Source organism: Cyprinodon tularosa, unplaced genomic scaffold (genome assembly GCF_016077235.1).
Source record: "Cyprinodon tularosa strain WSP-4 unplaced genomic scaffold, ASM1607723v1 ctg615, whole genome shotgun sequence".
NCBI classification, from domain to species: domain Eukaryota; kingdom Metazoa; phylum Chordata; class Actinopteri; order Cyprinodontiformes; family Cyprinodontidae; genus Cyprinodon; species Cyprinodon tularosa.
Window position 1 is genome coordinate 261259 of NW_024039358.1, and position 21206 is coordinate 282464.

Here is a 21206-nt window from a genome sequence, read left to right on the forward strand (position 1 = left end):
CAGCAGCAGCTGCTGCAGTCTCTGCTCAATCCAATCTAACCTGTCTGAACATCCTGCAGCCTGAGACGACCCCTTCTGAGCAGGAAGAGATTACTCACATGGCGGCACAAAGATATTTGTTCAGCTGTAAGAAGCAGTAAAACGGCAAGCATCAAGTAAGTACATAAAGAAAAAATGTTTAAACACATTTATCTGTGTTTTCTGATGCGATAAAATATTTTTTTTCATTCAATCTTCATAGAGCTTTCCCCTGTAATTGCTGCGGGGGGAAAAAAGTGTTTTATGACAAATAAATTCTTCTCTTTCTCTGAACATCTGTATCAGCAATTCTCCAGTCCAGAGGTCAAAGTCACTCTGGACCCTTTTCTCTGGGCCTTAGAGGACAGGTATGCAGGATAGGCATTACTAAAGCATGGCACAAACATCACAGCATTAAAGAATAACACACATTAAATATCACAGCATTCAAACCAAATTCTTAATTTAAGAAACAGGAGGAATACCTTTCTCCTGGAGGTCCCCGTTTCATTCTACTGAACTGCATAAAATACGGAAATACACTAAAGTCGCAAAAGATAACATTTTGTGGTTAATTTGTGATCATCAGCTTTTCAACCGAAGTATGCGCTGCAGAAGAGAAAACTATTAAGAGGCTTTGAAGAGGGACAAAGTATCAGTGCCAAAAAAAATAAGAAGAAGCAAATTTAAATCATTGTTGGTAAATATTTCTGTGGAACATGATGGCAACATTTTTGCAGGTGTTGTAAGACTGAAGAAACGGTAGTGCAGATTTAAAATCATATTGAATAATTTTTTATTTACTGTATTTTCCGGACTATAAGCCACTACTTTTTGCCCATGCTTTGAACCATATGGCTTATGAGAATGTGCAGCCTTTTTGTGGATTTTTTTCCCCAACTGCCAGAGGGGGAAGTTTTAGTTAGCACAAGCACATGCTAGCAGCAGGCACGATGGAGAACAAATGTCTTGAATTCATACATTTTGACATTTATTTGCTGCATTAAGGGTGAATTTTACTTCTGCAACAGCACACATCAAATGTCGCTTGGGTCTGGTCACGAACCAGTTTTGCTGGTATGCCTTTGCAACGTCAGTCTGGAATTTTGAGGGACGTGCAGCAGTTTCCCGCCAAAGTACTAGGGGGAGCCTATTTGAGAACACGCAAGAACTTCGGCAGCGCCAGCGGGAGTGTTAATTTACCAAAACAACATATCCGAGGCATCATACAAGTGGCTGTACTTCTGAACCTCCTCGATCAGCCTTTCTTCGAGGTTACCCATTGTTATTACTCCTTGGTTTTTTTTAAATGGCGCGCTCCCGCACCGAATTGAGAAGGACGACCACAGAGACAGCCAGAAAGGCATACCAAGGACCAATCACAGCTGCTTTTTGTCTGCGCACTTCCGCTTGAGATCTGTGTGGGTTTCCGACCGTCCGACGTGTAGTCAGGATTTTTTTTTAGGTGCGTGACGACGGTTGCAAAGCCTCTGTGCGGGGGGCGTGGTCAAGCACAGAGGCAGATTTGACGGTTGCAGAGGCTACACGTCAGAAGTATAAATTGGCCTTTAAAGCTGCTGAACCAATGAAGAGACTGTGCTCAACTCCTGCAGAGCTGTATAAAAAGCCAACAAAGCCACTCTCTTTCAGTAGAAGCTTTTACTGCTGCGGGCCAACAAGCTAACTGGAACTAGCATTCTTCTTCTTCCCTACTCTAGGGGCAAAATATGTAGAGCTCCTCCTATAGGTTTGGTGGGAGACTGTTATCTCCGGCTTATAGGCAAGCTTCCAGTTTGTTTTTTTATACAGTGGGCACGGCTTATAATGAGGTGCGCTCTATAGTCTGAAAAATACGGTAATAAAAATTATAATTTCACACGCTTAAAAAACATTTAATTAATTGTAAGTGCCTTGTTTGTGCTTGAAATTTTGCATACTCTCTCATTAAAAATAAATTCACACTAGTAATTCAAATACCACACAACTGAAAATTAATAAAAGATAAACATTTACTAAAAGATTATTTTTTTAAGTAAAAAAAATATTCTAAAAACCAAACTGTCTCAAAGTGTTATTCAACATTATTTAAGTTCAGGGGCTCCATCAGGCTTGTTTACTTGCTTTATTTATTAATATATGTGTAAATATTCAAAATTAATGTCATGATTTCCATTTTTATTTTTTATTACTTTAGTCAATTTCAATGAATTTTATTGGCAGCTGTCTTATCTGTCTGTAATGGAAGGGTTTGCAAACTTTCACACACAATTTGGTTAGATCATTTTTAAGGTTGAACAACACAATTACAGGGAGTCCAGCCTCTTAAAATCCACCTGGTCCCCGGCGACCATTCTTGAAGCATTTACAACAACTCAGAAATGCTGGTGACACCAAAAGTTAAAAGCCCCACAGCTCTGGAACTGTTAGAGGTCGGAACTTTTCTGCATTTGTGGTTGACATGATATAGAACAAATCTAATACAATCAGACATGCCTGTTCTCATGCATGTTCTGTACTACTGCTGTTCAAAAAAATACCTATTTTTCGGAAACTAGAAGATGTTAGCTTTCAAATGATGTATCACACATGTTATTAGAGTTTACAGTTCCTCAGTTATTTGCTTTTCCATTTGGGTATGCAAAATAGGCGAGGATTACCTAAAATTGGGTGGGTGTTAAGAGGCTAAGGAAAAAAAATATTCATTTACATATTCATTTTAAAGCTATCTGAGTTTTATCAGCTCACTGAGGGCACACAGTTCAACTATAAAGGCACATTGTTGAAGCGTAAACATGTCATTTATTTTCCATACTTGCCTCTACAATTGCCTCATATGTAAAATGAGTTTTCTTCCATTTACTGCAGTTACCTCTATAGGCATCATTAGTCACCTCATGAGAGAGTACTGTGGTTCAGATTCTCTGGGCGGGTGTGTGGGCGTGACGAACTGCACGCTGTCGTTCACCTCGCATCCCGTTTGAGTTCTCGCCGCCTCTGACGCAGTAAGAGAACAAGAGCAACTGTTTCTCAAGATGAATCAAAGACCAGTCGCAAGTTCACCTCAAATACCTTCACTTACTCCACACAAGAGGAACACACTTTGATTTTTTTCAACTACTAAGAAAAGGGCACACAAATTGGTGCCTGATCAATATTTCAGGAAGTTTTTAACAAATTAAGGGAGCTGAAAGCTGCTCTGAGAATGACCCTTATTATGCTAAAATAACAGCAACAATTTTGAGCTGCATGTTGGCACAGTTTGTAGAAAAGATACCTTGTAGCAAGAAGGTCCTGAGTTCAATTCTTTCTGCATGGAGTTTGCATGCTCTCCTTGCAGATGCATGGCTTCTCTCCAGGTACCCTGGCTTCCTCCCACAGTGCAAAAAAACGACTGTTAAAATGCACTCCGGTGTTGGTGTGTGTGTGGTTGTGTTTCTCTGCATTGCCCTGTGGTGGTGTGGTGACATGTCCAGGCTGTACCTTGGGTTTCCCCCATAGTCTTCTGGAGATATGCACCAGACCTAACGCAACCCCGACATATGCGCGGGGGGAGAATCATGGACGGATCTATGATTTGTTACCTCTGGCGAGATTACGCCTCTAAACAAAAGACGTGTTCAATAGTTTCATCAACTTGTTACAAGAAAAGTCTGCAAAAAAACTTGAACTCCTTTAAGATGTATTCATCTTAGAGTGACCCATTAACCATTAATGCAAAAACTCTTGAATTCATGGGGAGAACATCCAAACTCATCCAAACTCATCCAAACTCAAATGCAAAAAAGATGATCAATCCTATTAGGACATGAAGTTATTAAAGCATTACAGGACATATAACATTTTTACCTAATATAGAACTAAGTTCTAGGACCTATCCAGCCAGGTTGTGCAGACAAGGGCAATAAAAAAAAACCATCATCCTATCACTGATACAGAATGATGATCTGAAAAAGTAGAAAAATCCTTCTTAGCAACACATAGAAGAGCAAAATCTGTCACTGACAGATTACACGGAGGGCTCACTCTTTTGAATATTACAGCATCATTACAGGATGAGACAGATTTAAACCCACTGCCCCGTCATTTAGACCTGCTGATTAGCAGCAAGAGCCATTAAACGTCTAATCTGGTTGACCAGCCTAAATTTAATTTGCAGTAATCTGGTTAAAAAGAGCAGGCTTCACTATATATTCATGGCTTATTGTCCGCATTATAAGGCTTCCATTTTATACTGATCATTTTCAACCTCAATAACTTCAAATGAAAGAGAGGTTTAACTTAATTTAGCTCTAAAATGTTAGTTAAAAGCTAGATAATCAATACCCTACATTAGCTTCTTATTATATTACAGTGTTTTTATACTGGATTAAACTCATTCTTATCCAGATGTAGCTGTGATGACACAGATAACCTGGGTTTTACACACATTGGTTACACAAACTTGAGTCGAACAGACGGTGCTTTGCCTTCATTTACTGGCGTTTGCACATTACAGGATATCACATGTCTGCCTCCATCTGCCAATAACAACAAGCCAAGTTGTGCACGTTTCCTTTAGACCTTCCCACAAACACAACATGGAACTTAAATGATTCTACCCCAAAGAATTCACTGCTTTCAAAGAATGGGCTGTTTTTAGGCGAGCATTGATTTTTGATTAGAGCAAACATTTAACAATGCCTTTCATTTTTTCGGTTTTTGGTTTACAGCAAAGATCTCCGTCACGGGAAGCTAATCTCGTCGTACCTCGATCACCTCTATCCCCCAGGAAGCTTCTCCATGTGCCAGAAAAGCCATTTGGGTCAGAACGCAACCCGAGTCACAGGCTCTGAAAAGAAAGTCCGACATAATGCAAGAGCTGTGTGAGAGCAGGGAAAGGACAGAGGATGATTGAGTGGGAAAGGCGCGACATTACTGACACAACTGAGATTCATATAACTGATGGCCGATGAGATAACAGGGCGCTTTCAGAACCTAATAACCGTTTCAAGGATCGTTTTCACATTTAGTACGAATGTGAAATGTTCTGACATTTTGAGGAGCGAAGGTTGTCTAATTAAGAAGCAGATCTCTCCTTCTACAGACACAATGGCACTGATGGTTTTCTTCTTTGGTGGGATCAACACACTTCAGGCCCAACAGATTTGTTATCTGCTGCCACGGGAAAATGTGGTAAGAGGACAAATAATTGACATTTGAGGATGGGAGTTATTAGCTTTTCTTGTCAAACTGAGTGATTAACTGTCAAAAGAGTCGAGACTCAAATTGACAACATATGAAAACCTGCACTGAAAACATTCTTTTAGAATCAATGAAAGGTGCTAAATAAGACTGCTGTGTTCGAACAGAGCTATAAAAACTAGATACTGATGACATTCTTGGATTTGAAGTACATTAGGAACAGGTCAAAGGTTCATCCACCTATCCAGACTTAGCTTTCCTGCTAGGCAGTGTAACTGACAGTGTTTTTGTGGTGTATCCATATTGACTTTAGCAATACTTTTACCAAGAATAACACTAAGGCCACATTTACACTGCAGGCCTTGATGCTTAATTCTGATTTTTTTGTGAAATCTGAAATCATATTTCCAAATATATGTGACTTGTATGTGATGTCCTGTGTGAACTGCAGTCATACAACATAAGTGTCCCTGATGCGCAGTAGAGGACGCAATGACATCACAGGCCAGCATGTACTGTGTTTACGGAAGTAAACATGGATGGTAGTACCGGGGCGTATCTAGCAATCTTTCCCAACCATAAAAACACAATCTTTTCAAGATGGTTAAACATAAATACTCCTCTCCGCATCGTCCGCCATGGTTGCTGTTTTTCTTGTCACTTCTTCATAACAACACCCAGAATAGTGACCTTTGTCGGGTATTAATGGCATTCAGGTTGGATGAATGCTACCTGGCCATTCAGACATAGGTCGCATTTAAAAAGATCGGACTCGTATCGGATTCAGGACCACATAGCCAAGTGGCCTGGGTTGCATTGGAAGTTAACAGATTAAATATCAGTCATAAAACCTGGACAAGCTCACTTTGAATTAGAAATTAGAAATAAAATCAGCACTCTGCAATATTATCATAATTTAACAAAACATGAATCTTAATCTTAATCTTTTTACACCTTTTATTGAGACACTCAGTTTTGATCATAACACATTTAACAAGAGTAAGACACAGACTTTCTCACTCCAGCCCTTTAGGTGGCAGTAATACAGCTAAAGTACGCCTGGAATAAATTTGTACAGTCATTTTAGACATTTTTTTTGTAATATTAAATGGGCCTTATTGATTTATTTATTGTTGTTTTTATTCTTTTAACCATGTTCAATGACGCACTGGTAGTACCTCTTAATGCCTGGGATGTACTAAATGTGTTTGTTTTTAAGGTTTATTCAAATATAGATATATCCCTTTCCAGGCTGCAAAACATTTACCTACCGATATCAATAAAGTTACCTTGAAAGAGATTTTACAACAATCCAGAAGGGATTAGAGAGTTGCAGTTAGCACACAGATCCTGGCATGCGAGTAGAAGTGAACACTTTCATTCTACACTAACAGTAAAGTCTTGCAATAATTAATTTTAAACAAGCAATCATTTAAGGTCATAAAAGCAATACAATCCTAGAGTGACATGTCTACATGCTTGGGGTTAGGCCAAAGGAAAATCCAAAAGGAAAACACAGTCACAGTATTGGTTTAAAATAAGGCCCTTTTTGTTTTCTTTAAAATAATAATTCAGCTCTAAACTGTACCATCTTTTCTGTCTGTGTAGAAACTCTTTAATGCAATCATAACTAGGGCAACAGCAATTCCTCGAAGGATTCCAGGCCCTCCATTAATAAAATTTCATTGAGGAAATTATCTGCCTCGTGGCTTTGTTTAATATTACAATGACACCCTATCCAGGTTATCCATGGTTACCAAGTGTGGCTATAAACGAACGAGGAAACAGCAACGAGTAAAAAGAAGCACAGAGAAATGATCACGTTTTGAAGGTGTAGGGTCACTTTGAACCCAACAAAAAAGAAAACTGTGCAGTGAGATTACTGAGATTATGTGTAAAACAGAGGGTGTACAGACAGGAACGGCTGGCAGGAGAGTTTTTATTATGTCTAAATTACATTATTTTTATTATTATTATTGGAATGATTTTTTTAAAGTCTTTAAGTAATTGGAACCAAAAACAATGAGTGTGTAAATTGACCCTTTTTTAATCTAGAAGAAATATGTTTTAAAATAAAACTAGGCTTTAGAAATAAATAAAAAACACCAGAACACAACAGGAAAGTGGAACTTTACTAAATTTTTTGTGGCCTTTTTTACTACAGAGTTAGCTTTTTATTTTCTAATTCCAAAGAGACCTAAATTAGTCACATTATTGCATATTTCAAAGTATTCCTAGTAATTATAAAATAAGCTTCAGCAATAAGAATTTGAGTTTTTTTGTCCAAATAATTGATTGTCAGAAACACTTTCAAGAATAATCGATTACTAAAATAAAAATTTGATACAGCCCTAACCCCAACATAATGTTGTGCCGTAAAGTGATTGTATACTGAAATTATGATCTGGATACTTTTTTCTTTATGTTTTTTTTTATTTTTTAAGAAATGTTCATTGTTTTTTTAAACTAAGACTTGTATAACATTTGCCATAATTTCTGTCATTTTCATCACTTTAATTAAATTTTTTTTAAATCTTTTTACATCTTTTATTGGTATCTTTTGTTTGAATGTTATCCTTTTATTTCAGTGTTTTACTTTTTTAACGATTCCTGTTGCCCCAATGCCATAACAATGTACATTTAATGTTTTTTGTTTTTTTGTGTACAGCACTTTGAATTTTCTTATGACTGAAATATGCCACACAAATACACCTGACCTACCTGGCTATTCTTAGTTCAGATGATCCAAATATGTTTGTTGTTAAACCTACTTATTGTACCCACTGTAAAACTCCTTCTGGCCACAATGGCTGCAGACATTTTTGCATGCAAGTTTGCACCTAACTTGCAAACATGCTAAATCTGCTCCAGCAATCGCTTCCAGGTTTGATAAATTGCATTGCAGCTGGTAGATAAATACATTTGCTTATGCTCCTTCTAGTACTTTGCATGTTTTGTTTATCAGCATGCGATCTGCATACTCATGAAGGCCAACATGTTTAAAAGTTTGTGCCCACTGTTCTGCTCATTTCAAGCACACAATTCAAGTCAAGAGCTTTGTGCATACCATCAAGTTTGCAGGTGTTTTCATCTGGCTAAGCAGCATTAGATGATGACATTAATGTTTAAATAAAAGCATTAAACTTTAATCCATAAATCCAGATTGGTCCAGAAGCCGAAAAACTGCAACGCAGCATCTCTAAGCTGCATTGTATATAAAATAAACCAAAATGATATAGTGAAAATATTCTGCCATCAGAATTTGACAGTATTCAATATCAGTAGCACATAAAACTGCTTGGACTGCAATAAATAGTAGACTATTACATCTCTTAGTGCCGTCCAGTGAAGCTGACCATCAATTCTGTAGATGTCTGTGGCTGAGAAGCTAAATCACAAAGAGGAAGAAAGTTCCATGAGTACTTAGAGAGAAAATTAAAGAGATTGATGGTTTCCCTAATTTGTCTGGAGAAGAGTTTACCACTCAGGTACCTTTCTTAACAACCATGTCTTCTTTTCATCTACCTAATGGGCAAGTGTCTCCTCTAAAGGTTCTTGCCAGACAAGAGTGTTTACAAGTCATGACGATGCATCGAACTGAAAGTGAAGCCGAGAGAATGTAAGAGACAGAGGAACAAATCCAGTGAGGTTGTTCCTAATCAAATCTGACACAGGATGTGAGCTTCAGCTATGTAGCTCAGGTGGGTTTCCCCAAGTCTAGTCCTCTGTCTTCCCTTTAGTGAAATCAGTCTATTTTTGCCTTCTTTATCTTCAAGCTGCCCTATATGCACCATGCATGAACCCGTGTAGAGCAAGACAACTCCTTAAGGGACAAACTGCTGCATCCTCCATGCACAAAGGAGCATAATCACAGATCTTTCCTCCCAGCTCTCATTGCTGCTCTTTTTTAACTCTAAAATCATTCATATCTGCTGTTGTTGCCTAGTTTTTCCCCCACTATTGTAAATAAAAGTGGTGTGTTTTAATTTTTTTGCATTGCTAAAGGTACACATTTTTTACATTTAGGTCAATTTGCTAAGTTTCATATTTCTTTAAAAATTCATATCCTTAGAATTGTCCTATACTTATTTTTTACTTCTTTTATTTTTATTTCTACCCTCTTGTGTCACCCTTACAAAAGCAAAAGCAAATTATGCATCATTTTGAGGTAAACCCCGTCATCCTTGTAAGATTACATCTTTGTATACGCAAGTAATTTAAGCAAGTAGCTCAACAATGTGTATCCAGTTGTCTGGAGCTGGGTTAAGGTGAGATTCCAACCCTATTTATTACTTGCCTTCTCATGTCTCGTAGTTTTTCATCTGTTTTTTTTTCTTTGTTACTTCTACACCAATGTTGCATCAGTTTGCTCAATTCATCGACCAAACATCAGTATCGTTCTGTTTGTTCTAGAAGTGAAATACATTTTTCTTTTTTCAGATTCATCAGATCTAAAACATTTTCTGAAGATTAAATGCATAAATCAACTGAAAATATCTGGATTATGTTTTAATTCTCGCATTTTCTACTGGATTTAACCCCAATAAAAGAAAATAGACCGATTTGAATTGAGCAGGTTGTTTTTAATCTGACTCCTGGGTACATCTTTACTTGTTACTAATTCTTACATTTGTCTGAAAGCTGAAATCCCTCTTTTTTCTGTGGGTTCACTAACACACAAGCATCCATCTTATCTCAATGGGAGCGGGTCTAGATTGAGAATGTGTAGAACTAATCCAAGAGTCCTATTCATTGTAAATCTGGCCTGCCGTTTTAACTACTCCTGCTGTAAAGTGGAATAAAAGCGGATATTCAGGCAAAAAAAATAATAAATGAATAAAATCAGGAACACCAGCAAGTGAGCGAACAATGATATTTCCTTATAAATGCAACCTATGCCCTGAGCCGTTGAAAAACTTGAGGGTGCACATGGAGCCTGCTCATTAGTCTCCCCTTATACAGTAATTTAAACCTGGGAGTTGGAGGATTTACTGTGCTACATAAAACCTTATAACTCAGCTATCTTTACAGATGACTAACAGACACCTATATTTGAGGTAAACTAACAAAACAAACAAGAGCTTGCATGCTCCAAGGAACTAGTCTGTTTTCTCTACACAATCTAAACCTGCCTTCTGAGGTGCTACAGTTTGTACTCTTCTCCCAGCTTCAATCCTCCTGCTTTATTAGAAAGATTTCACCAAACTGTTCAACAGAGACCAGCTTATTCAACTTCACATATAGGTGCACTCCTCTACAGGCCTTTAGATCAATACCTGACCCCCTTAGCGCTGGCCGGGGAGCTGGAGCAAGCTCTCACGGGAAATTAGAAATGGATTCGGCATGGAGGGGCGGCGGGAGCGGCTGGGTTTTGGTTTCAGTTGACTATCTGCAAGATGAAAATAGAATCTGTCAGCTTGGCTTGCAGCCGGCATATGCAGCAACCGACCGCCAGGGGCAGAGAGTTTCAAACTTTTGGGAGGTGATGTGTGACACGGTTGTTCCTCTAGGAGGAGGATTTAGCAAAGACAGATGAGGAATGTTGTCTCATCTGGGTTATTATGTTCATGGCTTGTTTGTAACTCAGTCCCATTTCATCACAACTTGATGAGTTTGGGCCCTCCTGACCTCTTCACCCCACACACTGTGCTTCCTTTGCATTCTTTCTTAATTCACCATTTACACAAACATCTCATAAAAATATGACAAAGAATATTAGGGCATTTCCCTCACATTGCTGTTCATTTCCAGTAAACTGTCTGAGTGGAAATGTTTCACTCGCTCTAATTGAGTTTTCTTTTTCTGTAACATCTAACAGTAATTATTAGGTCTTTGAAATCTTAAACAAAATTGTACTTTTGTTTAATGAGTTGTGGTCTAGTGGTTAGGGCAAAGGGCTTGGAATCCTGAGGTTGTGAGTTTGAAACCCACTCCCACAGACTGCCGCTCTGGGTCTCTGCGCAAGACCCTTAACTCCCAAATGTCCCCCGGGCGCTGCTCCCCAAAGGGCATTGGTTAAATGCAGAGTTAATTTCTCCATTGTGAGATCAATACATTTTATTATTTCATTTATTGATTCATTTAAAATATTAATATATTTTAAAATCTATTAAACATAACAATCTGAAAAATTATAGGAATTATAGGAGTTTCCAAAATGAGTGATTTGTTTCCGAGATCTACATTTTGCTCATGAACTCAACCACTCTAAGAACTGTTAAATAGAATGCTGCACAATACTACTGAGGATTGTGTTGGGAGAGAAGCCCTGTTGAGGGAATCTGCAAGTGAAAAATTTACCAATTGGGATTATGGAGGGCTTTTAAGTACAGTTAGTGGACTTCCTGACAGTAAAGAATTACAATAGTCCAGCCTTGAAGTAGATCTAAAATGCTGCAGCCAGAGTTTTGATGACACATTTGAAAGCTAGAAAATATTTTTATCCTAGATTCTCTTTATTGGCTTCCTAGAATAGAATCTAAAACCCCTCTCTTCACATAAGAAGCCTTAAATAACAGAGCGTTGTCTTATATCAGGGATCTGATGGTTCCTTATCCTACCACTGTAACAGAGCATTGGCTCTCAATCTGCGGGTTTACTAGTCGTTCCTAAAATTTCTAAAAGTAGATTCTCCTGTGGAACCAACTACCAATAGTAGCCTGTGAGGCAGACACCCTGTCCACTTTTCAGGGTAGGCTAAAACTTTCCTTTTTGATAAAGCTTATAGTTAGGGTGGCTCAGGTTATCCAGTGCTAATTCTATAGTTATGCTGCTATAGGCTTAAACTGCTGGAGGACCCCGTTTCATCATTCTCTCTCTACTCTCCTATTCTGCAGTACCTCTCTCTGCTTTTGCTCAACATAGTAGCTTCATCTGGTCTTTTCCCGTTTTGCCATGACACCATCCTGGAGAGAAATATCAGCTCTGCTGATACTAGGTTCCCTGGTGGAGGGGGGCACCTATTGAGCTAGTTAACAGTTACCCTTCGTATGTCTGCTTCTTTTTGTATATGTGCTTCTAGCTCCTTGTACCCCAGGCGGCTTCAGCAGATGGCTACTCACAATGAGCCTGGTTCTTCTGGAGGTTTCTTTCTGTTAAAGGGGAGTTTTCCTCTCCACTTTCGCTACAAGCATGCTCAGTGTGAGGGATTGCTGTAGAGTCAATACGTTGATGGAATCGACTGATTTTCCTTAAATAAAAAACTTTGAACCAATCTGACTGTACGATCTGGTTGAATTGCCTCTGTAAAGTGCCCTAAGATACCACTTGTTGTTAAATGGCGCTCTATATACAAACCGAATTGAAATTAATTTATCAACGCTTTAAACAATGGAAAAAAAAAAAAAAAACAACACAACTTGTTATATTTTCTTAAAAATTCACAGTGAGTGCATCCATAGAAAATATAATACTATTATTGTATATTTTATGTATTAGTTGTTTATCCCAAGGGAAATTAAATAATTATGATGGATGTACTGGTGGTTGTGTTTTTTGAGGAAAATATCAAAACACGAGTTCAAGAAAAATAACTAATAAAGAAAAACTAATTAAGACTTTCTCAGAGTGAATTATGGGTTCAGCAGTGGACTTTTTTCTTACTTATTTTCCAACTATGTAAGAATACACAAACATATTGCTACTGTGACCTCATGAGCGCCCCCTGCTGTCCTGGAGGCCTTAAATAAAAAGCAGTTAATGTCGCTTATAATTCAATCCGGCTATGGTCTCTATAAAACTATGCTTCGAGGATTAAAAACAGATTAGAAATGTTGGGCATAATCCCTGCAGGCCCACACAGAATAAACAGTAAAATCTTATGCCCCCCATCCCATCTCCCACCGCATTTAAACGGCAGCACGCCGTCAGCATCCCAAACACATGTTAAATTTACCTCTAATTGTGGAGTAGCAGGGGTCCTGATCTACTTCCACAGCAAAAAGAAAGAAAGAAAGAAAAGAGCCAAACCCCCAAGTAGAGCATCTTACCCATCTGTGCCTGAGTCGGATGTCTTTCAGAGGTTCATGGTGGAGAGGAGCAGCGCTGCTCTGACTCCAGCCGGTTGGATTTGCTGCAGGAGCCGCTATGGCATCGCATTGGTGATGCTGCTGGAGACTCAAACCTGCTCAGCAGCAGCAGCAGCAGCTTCCCTCCTCTCTCCTATAATATCAGGTTATGATGAGAGCTGATCGTCCTGCTGCTGCTGCACAGCCTCCTTATTTTTATATTCCGGAAAAAAAACAGAGCTCCTCGGATAAAATAAAATTCTGCTCCAAGTAGAAAAGAGTCAAAGAGCGTAAAAAGAACCGGGATGTGGATGAGTGGTGCTGCTGGGGGGGTCACCGCTGTCTCTACTCGCCGTTTTCTGTCGTGTTTACGCTCCGTTTGTCGCCTCCTCCCTTTCCGTACTCCGAGCTGTCGCCCTCACGCGCCGCTACGCTCTTCCGATCCAGAGAAACCAACACGAAGCCTCCCCCCTACACCGATATTATTATTATTATTTTACAGCTTTGTCATCCTTTGACACATCAGGCTGCAAAGAGCAGAATGAGGAGGTGGAGACGAGTACATGGAGGGGGGCAAGTGGAAGAAAACGGTAAGGAGTAGCCCCACGAGCGGAGAGCCCCTCCCCCTTTATGCTGCTTTATCAGCGGGAAGAAGGAGGGAGGCACAAATCATCTACATTTATGAAATATGAGAGGGTGGGAGTGAGGGGGCTTGTTTCAATTCCTCAAAGATGCAGTCACACGGCTCAGCTGCATGCATGGTGCTAAAACAAAGCTGTGCTGCAAAAACAAGACTAAAAAATAAATAAAAAAGTGAGTTTAAGAGCAACTGAGCAATGCAACGCATCCGAGAGAATTCCGCAGCTTCTAATATTGCAGATGCAGATCTAGCTGCTTTATTCTGTATACTTGCAGACAAACACCCCATGGCCTGAAGGGGGCGCCAAAGAGACGGCAGTCCATATATTTTATTATTTTAAGTATCCAACCATTTGTAGTGTAAGTTATCATTTTTTATCACTTGCACATGCCCTTATTTAGGCATTTGACCAATTAGATGAGCCTTTCAATTATATATTACCTACTGTAAAAAGTTAAGAAAAAAGGTAAAAAAGCTAATTGAAAAGTTAATTAGCCTAGATAACAATTATATTTAGGTTTATAAACTTAAAAAATGTAAGTGCAAGTATAAGCATTAATGCCTGTAAGGTTATGTTGGACCAAAAAAATTTGTTTTTGTCACTCTCAGAGTATTTTTCATGAATTTCTTAACTCTATTAAATAACTAAAAAGAGAAATGTTTAGATTCATTATACAGAAGCTAATATAGAAACTTAGACACAGACAATTCTAATATTACAAAAGATAATTAAATCAGGGATAGAGAAATGCCTGCTGAAATGAATGTCCCTGTTCTGGTCAGTATGCGTTATTTATGCTTAGCCTGAGCGTATTTTTGCCTAAACTGTTATAAACGTCCAGAGAGGTGGCTCTGCTGAAGCATTAAACATGTAAAAGTGAGGATGGATGAATATATTTAGGCTTTTCGATCCAAATCACATAAAACACAGTAAATGCAAATCTAGTTTAAGGTTGAAATTAAAGAGTTGCTTTCAGGATCATTTAAGATTCCTACTTGAATATTAATACAAATTAAAATGTTCCTCTTTTTTTATCTCTATTATACTCAAACATTACAGGTAAGATGAAACTGATGAAACTAAATATATCAAATGTTCACCTAGAAGAACGGCAACACTGAACATCCAGGCAAAATGGTGTAGAAGGGTTTAAATATACGCATGTTTATATAACTTATTCTTGGGAATTTGGATAAAACTTCCTAATCTGAAGGTATATTGTTATAGACCAAGGTCTTGGTTGTTCAGTAATGTACCGGTGCAACCTCCTCATTCTGTATTTTGTTTCATAAAATAGGCATTTTTCCAGTTATTTCTTTATTTGGTCTATTATGTATTTAAAGTTTTTAAATCATTCTCTGGGATTGTTAGTAGACATATATGCTGTTAAATGCTGAATATTTATTTTTGTTAATTTTTTATACTGCTTGCCATGTAGTCCTTTAAAAGATCTAACATCACACAATGTTTACTTTAAGCCTAAATAGAAAAAGGATTTTTTTTAACGATTCAACAAACATATTTTTGTATTAAAAAAATTATTACTTTAATGACAGAACAGCACTAAAGTAACATATTGTGATCATATTCATTTAAAACACATAAAAAGCCCTCTGACGGTAGTGAAAATGGCCTCATTAAAACAGAATTAAAACTGTATACAACTCAAGTCAATGGTTTCTTGCTTATTGACTTTATTCAATTATTTTGTCCAAATAATCATGAGCACTGTGACAAACATTTTTCAAGGAATATAAGGAACAATTAAGCAATATCATTATTTAAAGTACCCCATATCATTAAACATCAAATCATCATAGTAAAAAATAAAGTAATTACCAGTAGGAATAATGTACAATGCATCACTGACATCATCTTAAACTGTGGTATAGCGTCCCCTACTCCTGCTACAGGCTGTCTACTCTGAGCTGGCTCGTCCATGGCCTGATCCACTGGACAGTCTGGGGAACTGAGCCCTTTCTCTTACAGTCGCTTGATACTTGTCTACGTTTCCAAGCCTTTCCGACTTCTCTTTTCCTTTTCATTCAAGTCATTGATTTTTTCAATCTTCCATTACTTCACCCTCTTCGTCCATCTTTGCCTTTCTGTTCTAAGCTATTCCTCCTTTAACTCTGCATCACTATATTTTCTTTTCTCTCTATGCTTCTTTTTATATACCCTGTTTCTTCTCCTCTCCTCCACAGATTGCTGCTGCCTAGTCATGACTTCCTAAAATAAATAAAGTCAAAGTTGAGTGTAATGACTATGAAACTGAGGGCAATTACAGTAAATGTTAGATTTGGTTAAATGTTGCCATGCTATTTTTAATTCGGCTTTAGTCATAGGAGATGCAGGGATATTATATACTATGTGCTATGCAGGTACGTAGTAGGTTCACTATGTGCATCCCAAATTATGCAAGCCAAATGCACATGGCATAATAGTGAATTGAGAGAGGGGGAAGGCACACCTCATCCCCTACATACATAAACATAAATAAAAATATAAAAGAGAAACATCACAGATCAACAATTATATTCCAGCCTCCATTGAGGAGCATTTGTAGGTTTCTGTCACCACCGTCAGACTGAAAACCTGATGGTGGTGAAGTCTGACGGTGGTGACAAAAACCTACTTTTTCACATGATATGCATGAATTGTTCACATTAGCCATCTTTTTTTCCCTCTCTTTTTAAAAAGTAACCATTTATGTTATAATCTGATCTAATATTTTTTATACAAGAGACGGTGTTGACATGTTATGGTTGTGACACAAGCAGTGTCCAAAAATATGAACAGGTTTAAGAGAAAATAGCAAACTTACAAGAGATTTAAGTGAACTTGAAGCATGCAGTAGATTTGAAAATGGGGTCCTCGGGAACGTAGTTGACCTTTTAGTTGCCTGATTTTATTGCTTTTTTTAAATATCTGACGGTGGTGACAAATATGTTGGACAAGTTTTAAGCAATCACAAAATAATAGTAAATATTTCTCAAAACTCACTGTTTGTAGTTTTAAATACATATTGCAATGTACTCTTTCATTTGGTAAAGATATTAATCAATTCAATTATTACTTTTTTTTTTTTTTATCAAGTTGAAATGATTATGTCCTATCTAAGGACAACTAATTTTGTTTGCAATGGGCCAGCATATAATCATTAAATTAATTTAAGAAAAAATAAACCTTCAAAAGAACCTTACATATGTGCAACGGACCCAGCGATTATAACCTTGATTCTTTTTACTCATGAAAATGTTATTTATTTCCAACAGAATCAGCACTTTTCTTAGTGGGACATGTTTTTGCCATGTTAGAGCAACCCAGTCAAAGTCTGCACCGATCTCTAATTTTTGATTCTGACACAATATGGGACCCCATTTCAACCTAACTGACCTTAAGCTATTTAACTAATGAACAGTTTTAGACAGACTTTCAAAAAGTGCTCCTCTGCAACACAGAAGAATAGGACAGCTCAGGACGCAGGAGTGGTGCGCCCCGAGATGGCAGGAAATGATGTCACAGTTGTAGTGTGGGTGAATGACAGGTCGAATCCCGGAAGTGAAATCCCTTTAAAAAAAAAAAAAAAAAAAAACGTACCAAGAGAAACTGGAGGTGAAATCACTGAACATCAAAATTAATCAGCAGTCCAAAAGACAGATGGAGACGATGGAGACCTGGTTTAGCTACAAGGCTTGGCTAACTGCATGCAGCAAGGCTAACGCTTTATTCTGCTTTCACTGCCTTTAGAAAAGGCAAAGAAGAGTTAACATTCTGGAATTCACAATGAAAATAATATAATATTGTGCACTTTTTCTAAATGTTTGTTCTTTTGCATAGGTGCTCTTAAACAACTTTAAACTCATTCTCAGAAAATAAAGTTTTTATATATAAAAAAATATAAAGCTGACTAATAGCTTTTCTACGGAAGAGGATTAGGGCCACTGGAAAAAAAAAAAAAGTTAACAGATTTTTTTTTTTTATTTCAGTATAGTATGGGAAAAAAGTCAGAATTCTGACTTTAATCTCAGAATTCTGACTTTTTTCTCCGAATTCTGACTTTAATCTCAGAATTCTGACTTTTTTCTCAGAATTCTGAGATTAAAGTCAGAATTCTGACTTTTTTCTCAGAATTCTGACTTTTTTATTGTCAGAATTCAGTCAGAATTCTGAGATTAAAGTCAGAATTCTGACTTTAATCTCAGAATTCTGACTTTTTTCTCAGAATTCTGAGATTAAAGTCAGAATTCTGACTTTTTTCTCAGAATTCTGACTTTTTTATTGTCAGAATTCAGTCAGAATTCTGAGATTAAAGTCAGAATTCTGAGAATAAAGTCAAAACTCTGAAAAAAAAAGTCAGAATTCTGAGAAAAAAGTCAGAATTCTGAGAAAAAAAGTCAGAATTCTGACTTTTTTCCCATGTTAAACTGAAATAAAATATAAAAATCAGTTAACTTTTTTTTTTTTTAGTGGCCCTAATCCTCTTCCGTAATTCATTATTAAACTGGTACATTATTTTTTTAGGTTTGTGACACCTTATTGGACCATGCAAAACACAGATTTGCCTTTATAAAGCCTCAGAAGGGCAACATTTATGTACAAAAAGTACCTGTACATGAAATTATGTTGTTTTTATAAAGATTTTTCTTGTTGACATTCATATAAATATACTGGTGTATACGTAGTATACGTCTATTTTGAATTTATAGCCCCCCTTGGAGAAAACTCCACCAGCCGCCACTCCTTCTGATGCTTACATTTCTTTACAAATAGGATCTAATCTATAACATCAAAAACCATGGAACACTAACCATGTTAGACTGGTACAAACTGTTCACCCAAGTAAAACAACAGCCCAGGTAGGGTTTATTTGACCACTCAGAGGGGCTTATGACTCATTGCTTTTCATGGGACTCGGCGTCCCGTGTTGCTCGCAACACCTCAGCTAGTTACAGTTAATCCAGCTGGTTGCTGCGCCTCCTGGAGTGTAACATCCTTCATCAGTCTGGGATCCTCATCCTCAAAGCCTGCATTTGTTCCCCCTCTGAGCAATCAGTAACCATTAGAGGGAAGTGAGGCAGCCCACATATCAGGCCGCTTCTTCGCTTTATCAAATATTGATGACAGCCTGTCAGTGTCATCCTCTTGGATGGTGAGCGTGTCTCACTTTCCCTTTTTTCCTCTGCCGATTGGAGGCTGCTTCAGCATACATATAGGCGTTCAACAGATGCTACATGTAAGTGAAATCCAGAAGACGGTAAAGTTAATGACAGGAACAGTTTCTGTTATTAATTTACAATCCTGTCTTCAATAAAAGTCCTTCCCACCCAATAAGTTTAAACAAATAAAAGATTGTCCTCTGGAAAGTTTTAATTTGAAATCAACCTTTAGTAAATTCTAAAAGAAAAGGAAGCCATATGATTTTTACACAAATGCTGCCAATACTATAGTGTCTAACGTACATAAAAGATTAAACTGAAGATAAAAGTGACTTTGGTCAGAGTCCAAATAAAAAAAAAAAATATCCAACAGTTTTTATTAAGCTATAAACTAATTAAATTCCACAGGGACAGACAGATGGCCGCTCACACAGAGCCTGGTTCTTCTGGAGGTTTCTTCCTGTTAAAAGGGAGTTTCTCCTCTCTACTGTCACTATAAGCCTGCTTTGTGTGAGGGATTGCTGAAGAGTTAATAAGTCCCTACAATCAACTGGCTTTCCTTAGATGAAAAACTTTGAATCAATTGACTGTATGATCTGGCTGAATTATAAAGTGCCCTGAGATGACATGTGGTGTGAATTTGTGCTATAGAAATAAATTGAACTGAACCAAGATCTTGAATTTTAATAAAGCGTGGTATACGTGTTTCTAGATAACAAAAAAAGAAAATCATATTATGCTTTAATGCTTATTTTCGAGTTAAAACAGGAAAGAAAACTCACGTCAGAGGCAGAAATCATGCAAGTCTTATTCACTTATAGAGTGGTTGCTTTAACATACAGGCTGTAAGACAACCGTGTGGGTAGATTTATTTTAACCTTTTGCACAGATGCAGGAAGACAGGTTTTATTATCAGCATATCTGCAAGTGTACTTAAAGGTTACTGATAATTGTTTTGTTTTCCCATTTCAAAACTAACATTAAAAAGTCTCTGTTTCTATGTTGTTTTTAAATGCGCATTCTGTTTTCAGGAAAAAAAAAAAAAAGCAAAATAATACAGTTAATAGAGTTAAGCAACTCATTGTTGTCATGTGTGTTGTTTCCACTGTTTCCAGAAAACCCTTACACAAAAATCACTATCTCAAACTTGTTTTTCTTTAACTTGCTGACCACCTTCATTTAAAAATATGCCAGGCAGGCAAAGATGTGCACTGAAATGATGAATCAGAATAAAGTGATCAAATATGTCTTTAAACTCTGAAGGTGACAAATTACTCTCCTTAGATGCAGATAGAACCACAAGGAAAAAATCAAAAGATTTAACAGTTAACAATGGTTAACAACATGATGATACACAAATATATAGAATTTAAAACGATTTTGTACATGTACCTGATCTTTCTCTGCTTTAACTCCAGTTAAAACACAGTCGTTGGCGTCCTTTTTCTTCGGTCTCCAGAAACAGAAAGGTTAAGAGAACTGTCCCGTGATACAAGTGTAATCATAAAAGGTGTATATAGTGTCAATAGTGAGCATAAAAAAAATTATTACACTCAGTGTGTGAGACCTGAGTTAATATTGCACTTGAATAGGTTTGTTTCCAGCTTTAACACACCCAAAAAGAAGGCCGTCCACTGAGCAGCTGGTAACTTTTTAACAGCGAATTACCACTGCAATATAAAAACGCGGATATGCTTCCAAAGTTGTGTTGCTGAAGTTATCAATTTTTTTTTTTTATCTTTGGTTGATGGTAAACCTAGAAGTCATGTTTGGGAATGGTTAAAAATGTAATACATCCCCTCTGTTGTGCGTTTTGACTTTTTCCTTGTTCTTTTTTTCCCCCCACCAGATGTTGTGACCTGGTGAAAATTGTTCACGCTATAATCAGTTCCTAAATCCGCTACCTTATCGCTCACCATGTCGGTGTTGCCCGGCCGCCCCTTTGACGCCTCCAGCTTGTTCAGAACGCAGCAGCTGGCCTCTTAATTCACACCCTCAGATGGGAACACAAAACACCCGTTTTATTTTTACTACACTGGCTTCCTGCTCTCTTTAGAATAGATTTCAACCTTTTATTATTTGCTTTTAATGCTTTTATCGGCGGCATCCCTCTTTACGTTTCCAGGTTATTGAGCTTTTCCATGTGAACCGGGTCCTTAAGGTCAGACAGTCAATATTTACTCCTGGATCCTTGGTGACCG

General features: G+C 37.5%; 1 protein-coding gene across 6 annotated transcripts in view; it reads right to left on the reverse strand.

Moving 5' to 3' along the window:
• The window catches only part of mgat3b (beta-1,4-mannosyl-glycoprotein 4-beta-N-acetylglucosaminyltransferase b), an 85639-nt gene extending 64984 nt beyond the window's left edge, over nucleotides 1-20655 (reverse strand). For 2 of the 6 annotated variants that reach the window (XM_038307617.1, XM_038307608.1), the window contains exons 1-2: nucleotides 13188-13790; nucleotides 10476-10588 (exon numbers count right to left, since the gene is read on the reverse strand). The gene's annotated coding sequence lies outside the window, so the exon portion shown is untranslated. Of the gene's footprint in view, nucleotides 1-10475; nucleotides 10589-13187; nucleotides 13792-20397 lie in introns of those variants that run through there. The other 4 variants (XM_038307615.1, XM_038307613.1, XM_038307614.1 and 1 more) reach the window with 4 other exon arrangements.
• Between the last annotated feature and the right edge of the window lie 551 nt (nucleotides 20656-21206).